The 9266-nt window shown below is 49.7% G+C and overlaps 1 pseudogene; it reads right to left on the bottom strand.

Moving 5' to 3' along the window:
- Positions 1–479: 479 nt before the first annotated feature.
- Positions 480–2130, bottom strand: LOC125524855 (tyrosine decarboxylase pseudogene; annotated as a pseudogene).
- Positions 2131–9266: the final 7136 nt, after the last annotated feature.

Here is a 9266-nt window from a genome sequence, read left to right as displayed (position 1 = left end):
TAATTCGATGATATGCGCCTAATAGCACCGATCTGCAGTAATGGTACACCAATGTTTAAGAGTTTGCCAATACATTGTTTTGGTGTTTATTATTAATATACGTCAATGCATACATGTTTGCAGAAACACACGATTCAATAACTTAAGGGATGTAGTAGAATCACAAGTTACATACAAGAATACAATGGAAACAATGAAGCGGGAACACATAATACAATACAAACAATATATAATCACTTTATGTATATAACCGTCGAAATAGGTGTATATCACCTTACATCTCAATTATTATGCAACCTTTAGGGAAAAGGGAAAAAATGTAAACAATAGTTTCAAATACAGACGTAACAAAAAGCAAGTAGTAGTACATTACATGGGCAGCTCTATTCGCGAAGTACAATCCTCATGCATGATTCCGTGGCCCGCCTAATTATTGTGGTGAACCTTGAATCGAAGTTCATCTTCACCAAGTTCGTAGGTTACCTAGAGCTGTAGATGATCTCCATCTTACGAAGGATCGCCGAGGCCTGATCCTGCACAACCTTCCATGCATCGTCGACATGGTGCTCCTCCGTGAGCGTGCTCCCCACGGCACACCTTAGCATGAACATACCGCCTACGTTTGCGGCGCTCATGTAGGGGCCCGAGGTGACCGCGTTCACCTCTTCTAGGAGGCCTCGGTTGAGGTCGTTGGCCGTCTTCTCACCGCCGAACTTGTCCTGTGGGCGAAGCCGGAAGCACACCAGCGCAAACGTCCTGTCAGTCACAACCTCGAACCTCTCATCGGCCCTCACCATTTTCTCGAACGCCACGGCCATGCGGACGTGGGAGCGGATGTGGTCGCGCAGGCCCTGGATGCCGTAGCAGCGGAGCACGAGCCACATCTTGAGCGCGCGGAACCGGCGTGTCAGCGTCATGTTCCAGTCCTTGTAGTCCACCACGTCGTGCCCCTCCGACGCCGCGTCCTTGAGGATGTACTCCTGCTCGGTCCCGAGCGCAGCCACCAGCGCGCTCGGCTTCTTCACCCACATCGTGCAGCAGTCGTTGTTGGCGAGGAGCCACTTGTGGGCGTTCATGCTGAAGGAGTCCACGGCCTCCACGCCGTGTATCACGTAGGTGAACTCCGGGCAGACGAGCGCGGAGCCGGCGTACGCCGCGTCCACGTGCACCCACACTCCGTGCGGCGCGGTGACAGCGCAGAGCTCGCCGATGGGGTCGACGGCAGTGGTCTGGGTCGTCCCGATGGTCGCGCACAGGAAGAGGGGCACAAGCCCGGCATCCACGTCAGCCTGCATGGCGGCCTGCAGTTCCGTGGGCGACAGCGCGAACATGTCGCTGTGGCACGTGTGTATCGCCCGGCAGTGGTCACGCTGGATGCCGGCAATGCGTGCGGCCTTGCGGAAGGCGAAGTGGGTCTGGTCCGAGCAGTAGACCACGAGGTCACAGATCCTGTTCTCACCGATCTCGGCGAGCTTCCGGTCCCTTGCGGCGACGAGAGTGCAGAGTATGGCCTCGCACGAGGTGCCAAGAATCGTGCCCCCTCCGCCTCCGGCGAAGAGGAGGCTCTCGGGAAGGTGCAGTGCCTTGCCGAGCCAATCCACGACCACCATCTCGAGCTCAGCGGCGGCCGGCGAAGCGGCCCACGTGAAGGGGACCACGTTGATGCCGGCGGTGAGCGCCTCCCCGAGGGCGCCGACGGTGCTGCTCGACGCCGGGAAGTGCGCGAAGTGGCGGGGGCTCTGCCAGTGCGTCATGCCCGGGAGGATGATGTCGCGGACGTCCTTGAGCGCGGAGCTGAACGCGTCGGGCTCCGGATGGGACGGCGCCTCCGTAGGGAGCAGGTTGCGGAGGAAGCCGGGGGTGACGCTGGGGTGCACGGGGTGGTCACCCATGCCGCTGTAATACTCGGCTATGAAGTCGATTACCTGGTGACCCTGGAGCCGGAACTCGTCGGCGTCAAGCAGGTTGTGGCATTGCATCTTCTTCTCCGGCGTGTGCCCTATCACCGGCACGGTGCCATTCTGGCCGGTTGCACCGGTGACCGTGTCCAAGCATTGCGCTGGTGGGGCCATATGTGAAGATGCACTCGAGTTTGTTAATGGCCCTACGCGCTGATACACTGATGATTGCTTTGGCAATGTGGACTGGTGCCAATTCCTGAGCAGCCCCGGTTTCAATTTATAGGAACTGAGACGCTTACCGGGGCAACGGCATTTGGTGCTACTATGAATAAGGTTTTTTCTAGGGTGGATACAGTGTGGGTTCACACATCCACATTTCACCATGCTTTTAATTTTTTTTCGAAAAGAAGGTTAAAGCCTTCGGCATCAATTGATGCACACAGTCATTTTTATTACTCCCTCCGCCCCAAAATAGATGGAGTATAAATTCATCCAAAAAGTTTTTTAAAAAGTTTGACTCAATATATCAAAGAACATATCAACAGTTACAATATTGAATAAATAGATTGTGAAAATATATTCAATGATGGATGTATTGTTATAGATTTGATATTGTTTAGCTTCATATTTTTGTGTGTGTGTGTGTCTATATATATATATATATATATATATATATATATATATATATAACATTGACTTAATGTACGCCTTAGGATGGAGGTAGTAATTATTAAGTAGAGTACAGAACAAAGGCAATTACGATCGAATCATTACATGCTATGAAAATAAACACTTATAACTAGATCGACTTCCTCCTGCCACAACGCCTTCATGAGAGATAAGCATCCTCACGACATCGTCGTCTCGTCCGACCCGAGATAACTTGGACAAGGATTTTCCTCCTAGTTACCATGACCGGCCCATGAGGACCAACACAACAGCAAGTGGACAACGCGTTCAACAAGGTCATGATGCAAGTTCGTCATTGCGGAGCCTGGCTAGTATCGGTTAGGACAAGAGTTTTCAGCCCAGATATGAAGAGGTGTGTGAATCAACATTTTGAAGAGAAATCGTTCAATGCGGTCATGAGCCAACACTTAGCGTTAGACCAAAAAGGCATTAGCAAATCGGTGGGAAATCCTCCTGCCTAAGACCACCGCCATGGCCTTTAGAGGCGCCCATGTCTCGGTGCGGATCTAGCCGCTGTCACTCCACACAGACGTGAGTCCCGACAACATATCATCCATCATACCGTCAGTGCCACTTCCTCGGATGTAGTTGTCGGATGGGAACTACCAATGCGCCCTTTGCCCATCAGCGTCGAACCGAGTTGCTTTCTCGTGGAGCTTGCTCGTGCGATAGCCATTGCCAAGCATCAGGCGAAAAACCTCTTTCTGATGTCAGCAAGTGCTGCAAGCAACCATTGTCATCACGCTTGCAGAAATATGCAGAAATACCAATGTGCAGGCAGATGCGTTGTCGAGCCCCTTGATCATCTTGGCACTGTCGTCAAAGGCCGCCGCCGTTGCCGCCATGACTATCCATGCATTCATCATGAATGAAGTTGTGCTTGTCGTAGCCTTTGTGAACATCGACACTAACAGATCCAACATTCGAACGCATGCCACTGTAGTTGCATCGCCCAGATCTACCATGCCCTCGGGCGCACAAGGTACGACGACTGGCAATGCTAGTGCACTGTTCATGGCCACCTTGCCCGAGGCTGGCACATCCTTCAGCACCGCTGCTCCGTCATCGGCAGTACCCGCATAGTCGTGTGCCGGCACTAGCTTCAGATCTGATGCATCGAACACATCCAACAGGTCGATGTAATGGTCTCCTGGCACGACCTTCGCAGCCACCAACCAGGAGGCGCGGAGAACAGATCCAACCTGTGGTTTTAGAGTATCTACAGCCGAACTTGCCAAATCCGTTCGCTGTACGCTCGCGGACGCACCCGGGTGCGCACGGGTGGAGTCAGGATTTTGACATAGGGGGCCAAACAGGAAATAAAAAAAGTGTTGCTCTATCATAGTAATGGATGGCTTCGACACTAAAAATTACCAAGTTGTATTTGTATCAGTTCAAATTAGACTCTACAATTTGTAAAAAAGATATAAATATTCCGCAAAAAGTTAAGATCAAAATATTAGTAGGTCCTAAGAAAACTTAGTATTGCAGATCATAAAATAAGAAAAGTTAAATTTGATGTATAATTTGAAGACACAGAAGATGGGAATTGAGATAGATTAGTAAAAATAATCATTAGCGCTAACCTTGGCTAGTTAGCTGGACCGCTCTATCGCTGGAGAATTGATGTGGGCAGCCTACACGATCGCCCCTCGCAACACCAGCGGAGCCTGAATTGATCTAAATCAACTTTGATTGCTACAAGAAGGGCGGACAGCGGCTGCCGGCGGCGCTAATTGCCTCTCTTTTGTTTGACCTAGCGCTAATTGCCTCTGCTGGGCGTGCGAGTTTAGGATTAGGAACGGACGGGGCCACGATCATCAGTGGGCCATCTTATAGGCCTATTTTTCTCAAGTCTACGTTTGAGTCACGGCCTCAGGGGGGCTCAAGCACACGCAGTCACGTAATCGATCGTTAATTACTAGCACCTGCTAAAAGTTTTTTTGTTAGAGCTTTGTTGAATAATTAATAAAGATGTTTGTATGCATCGATTGATGCAGAGAACTAAGGTTTTAACCTTCTTTTTCAAAATCCATGCGTCCACAACCGCGTATCTCTTATCATGCACTTTATATCCAGACAAAATTATGCAATGTAGTACGTAGATCACTAGGCGGGCAAAAATGACAGGAAACACATTCTAGACCGATAACAAACGGGCATAAATTCACATATAAACATCACCAAAAGATCGGTCATAGTTCACACAGTTCATACTGTCCGGCAAATGCTAACTAGATACTAGCAGGACGATACTACGAGCTAGATATGAGAGGGCGGAGCTTCACCACTTCCTCGCCGGCCCTTGCCCTTACAGTCGCCGGCGATGCTGTATGCATTCGCGGCAGGAGGTGGGTCGATGTCGGAGTCATCGGAGTCGGACCCGTTGGAGGAGGAGGAACCGAAGATGATGATGTAGCCCTTCAAACACCAGACGATGCGATCCTGCTTGCCCATAAGTTTGTCCACCCTCACCACCTCTGCGGCTGCCTCCGTCGCCTCCTGCTAAGACTGCTTAATGCCGATCCAGAGTTGCTTGGTGTTGATCCTCCGAAGCCGCCGGGCCTCCGTCTCTGCTTTGGTAAGTGACTAACGTTACACCCACCGGAGGAGACGCTCCTCCTTGTCGGGCACTGGCTTCATGTGGCGGTATCGGGCAGACTGCGCAACCGCGTCGGACGTGACCCCCGTCTCCCTTGCCCTCTGCCTCACAGCAGGCAGCACATGCCTCCGATTCCGGAGTTCGCATCCACAACGTCGGCGGAGCGGGCACTAGAACCCACCGCTGCCTGCGTGAAGCAGCGGCCGGAGGTGGGGGAGGCCGTCGGGCGGGCGGCGCTGATTGGGCTGCCTTGCAGATCTGCGCACGGGGCAGGAAGGGCCAGCGTTGGCGTCGGCGAGGGGCCACAGGCGGCATCGCTCATGAAATGAAGCTGCCGACCGTATCGACCCACGAGCTCTCTAGCGCGATTCTGAGCGGCAGCTCGTCCTCATCTCCGGAGTTGCCATCGGAATGGCTACGGGTGTTGGACATGGTCACCGGCGCTCGGGATTGACGCACTGGAGAAAGTGGAGCTGAGCTGAGCGGAGTGAAGTGAGCCCGGCGTTTGCTCTAGAGGGGGATTTTGTGGGGTCGGGTGGACCAGAGATGGGCCGGACGGAAGTGGGGGACACGCCCGGGCCGCCTCATATCCGCCCTAGATTTGGGCTGGATATGAGGGGTGCCGGTCAGCTCGGGCATTTGAGGCGGGTTTGGGGTGCACCGTTGGGTCGCATTTTCATGACGGTTCAGAGACCAGGCCGCCCGCCCCGGCGTTTGAGGCAGGTAAACCCCCCCCCCCCCCCAGCCGTAGATGCTCTTAGAGCATCTTGCATCTCCGAGGCCCAAAACCCCCTTTCCAACAAATGATGTAGATACAAAAAGAATTTACACCTCCGCCTCCAGGAGATGTAAAAACGGCAGCCGCGGGCCAACTGCCAACCGCCCATCATTTCCTTTTCCTTCTTCCTCTCTTCGCCCGCCGCACAGCCGCCGGTGACACGATTCACTCGCAACAATGCCACCACCGCCCGCCCATGCCATCTCTGGACGTCAATCACCGTCGCCGCCCCTCCGCCGTTGCTCCGCCTTGGATCGCTGCCCCAATTCGCACCGACGCTGCCCCGATTTGCCACCACCGTCGCTCCTTTTCTGCCGTAGTCACAACCACCATCCGACCGCCAAGAACCCGCCCAGCCACCACTGCATCGCCGCTCCGCCACACGCTGCGACTCGAACGTATTTTCCGGTGCTCCACCGTCTTCGTCCAGTTCATCCCCGCAACCATTTTCACCGTCGCTGCAGCCACCACCCGACCGCCAAGCACCCGTCCAGCCACCACCCGACCACCATGCACCCACCAAGCCACCACCGCACCGCCCTCATGCTGCGAATCGACCGTATTTTCCGCCGCTCCAACGTCGTCATTTTCCGTCGTCATTGCTGCTCATCCGCCACTGCCAAGCTACCGCCCAGGCCCTACACCCACCACCGCTACGCCGAACATTTTTTGCCCTACGGCCGCCGCCCCGATTTGAATGTCGCATTTCGGCCACCGCCGCTTAGCTGCCCCCATTCTAGTTTTCCTTCCGCATTTGCATCATCTATTGGAGTTGCACTTTTACATCATCAATTTCCATCATCCGTTGGAGTTATTTCTTTTTTGGAGATGTAAAATGCACATTTTGAAGATGTAAATTTTTACATCTCCTGTTTTACATCTGCAAATTTGCATTTTCTATTGGAGATGCTCTTAGATTGGTGATGCATTACATCATTCTTTTAGACCCAACCTAGGGCTACAGAATTATCTCTCACAACACCCTGTCCCGGTCTGGATGACCATCCTCCGAAGCACAGCGGATACAAAATTTGGTGGCTATGGTGACCAAACCCTTTGGATCTGGCGACAATGACGACTATGTGGCATGGCCTCCAAAAACCACCATCCAACATCCCACCATACTGGTTGGTGTCATGGTTCACTTAGGTAGCTACAAGAACCGGCATCCTTGGCGATCTTGCGTTTTTGCCGTACAACAACTCCAAAAGCACAATCATGACATTGGTGGGAGCAGTTTAGAGAAATTTAGTGAAAACTATTGAATAATTATGAAATCAATGGATATCGTGAATGTAATATTTGCGATTGATGTCTGGAACATGACTAAAATTGGCTTAAAAATGTTTGAAATATATTGGAGCCCATAAAAGTTTGTTGAAAACATGCAAGTTCATTGAAATTTTTAGGAATGATGTATAGAGCTTGTCATAAATTGGTTTCACTTAAATTTGCGTGAATGGTGTCCACAACATTTATCAAGATGGTTGTGTTATTATGAATATGATTCAAATAAATATTTACAAAAAGTTGACTGCTTATGTTTTTTAAAATCAGTATCTTTTTTTGAAATTTATTATTTTTGTTTTAAATTATGTGACCCTCCCAAATTTTATTATTGTGTGTGGATACCGAGAAATGTAGAGATTTACATTGCACCGAGAATTGTTTTTCTTATTTCTGAAAAGGAGAATAACCCCTGGCCTGTGAGCGTGCGCTGCATGTGCACGTTCAATGATCCGCCCCCGTCATCTTCCATCGTCCCATGTACAGGAGTAACAAATGCATTAACCTGGTTAGACCCGTTAGACGGCGCCACCATGACGCCGGACGGTGCCGCCCTCCAAGAACATACAGTCTGAGTTTCAAAGAAACCGCAGATGGGAGATGCTTTACGGGCACATACCGTGCATAGTGGAATTTTGTTTTCCTACCTAGTACTCTCGTTGGATCTTAATTATTTGACATACCCTTCTTGTTAGCAGTTGACCTTCATGTTTGGATAGTACTGATCATGTCAGACTGCCTCCTGGTGATAATCAGCTTAAACAGTGGGGGTGGGGGGTGGGGTAGGTTGGGATTCTGCACTCTTTGGGTTTCTTTCTGGCGCTGAAGTTTGTTGATATTTAGGGAGTTCGCTTTGCTTTATTATGCTGTCATTGAGCTGGTATTAGGCCTCTCCCAATGCTTCATCTTATACAGGTGCTAAGGCTGTCATTTAGGCAAAAAGTCTGATGTGGCAGTATCAAACACGAGAACCTAGGCAAAACACTTAAATGAAAGAATCCAACCAATGCATGAAGAACTTTAGTTACAAAATCATTAGATGAAGGATGTTTGACACCAACAAGTTAAGCACCTATGCATTGGGGGCTTTAGTTGCTAAAGTTTTTAATGTACTTAGCATATCATGTAAGCACCAATGCATTGGAAATAGCCTTAGAGCTTGTGAGCATTTCCTTCATAAGTCTGTGGTGTTGCATGCTGGCCTGGGCATGATGCTCATCTTTTTTTTTTATGATGGCCATCCTTGTAATGGTTCCTTAACGCTGATGCTACTTGTACAACACTGCCGTTAATTGGAGGCATTTCGCTAAGGGCGTTCTCTAAATGCCTCACAAATCCTGTCTAAGATGGCACTTGGAGAGTTCGCCTCAAAATCTTCTCCGTCTTGAGGCGTTTTTTCTAAAATGCCTCGAACTTGAGATAGCTTCTAGGGCATTTCTTCAAAACGCCTCAAAATGAAGTAGCTTTACAGTGTTCTTCAAATTCGCATGAAGAATGGGGTAGTTTCGGAGGCTTTTCTCCAAAATTCCTCAAAATCGAGAAGCTTTGGACGGGTTCTCTGAAATTGCCTCGTACAGTATACTTTCCCTATGTAGGCGTGAAGTTTGTGTAGTCTGTCCAATCCACTGTGCGAGCTTATTAAAAGCAAGTACAATAGTGGGCTACAAGCGTGCTTATATGTCACTTTTGCCTATGTGGAAAAAAGAAACAAAAAAAATCGAGTGGGCTAACATGCAAGATCCAACATCTACGCGAGTTCCTAGAAAAATGCATTTAATGAGAGAAAAAAGATAAAGAAAAAGTAACAAAAAATATTCTCCACTAGTCATAGTGGAGAGTAACTTAGACTAGTGTCATGCATATGACACTAGTCTATGTTACTACCTTCACAGTGGAGAGTAACATAGAGGTAGTGTCATAGGTGGTTGTATTAATTAGTTTGTAGACTCATTTTATCTTGAAAGATGTTATGTGATGGTATATATTATGTTACTTCAAACACCTCCCT

This window comes from Triticum urartu, chromosome 1A, assembly GCF_056163025.1.
Source record: "Triticum urartu cultivar PI428250 chromosome 1A, HENAU_Tu73, whole genome shotgun sequence".
Classification (NCBI taxonomy): domain Eukaryota; kingdom Viridiplantae; phylum Streptophyta; class Magnoliopsida; order Poales; family Poaceae; genus Triticum; species Triticum urartu.
Note: the sequence above shows the minus strand (reverse complement) of the source record. Positions and strands in the feature narration are given on the sequence as shown.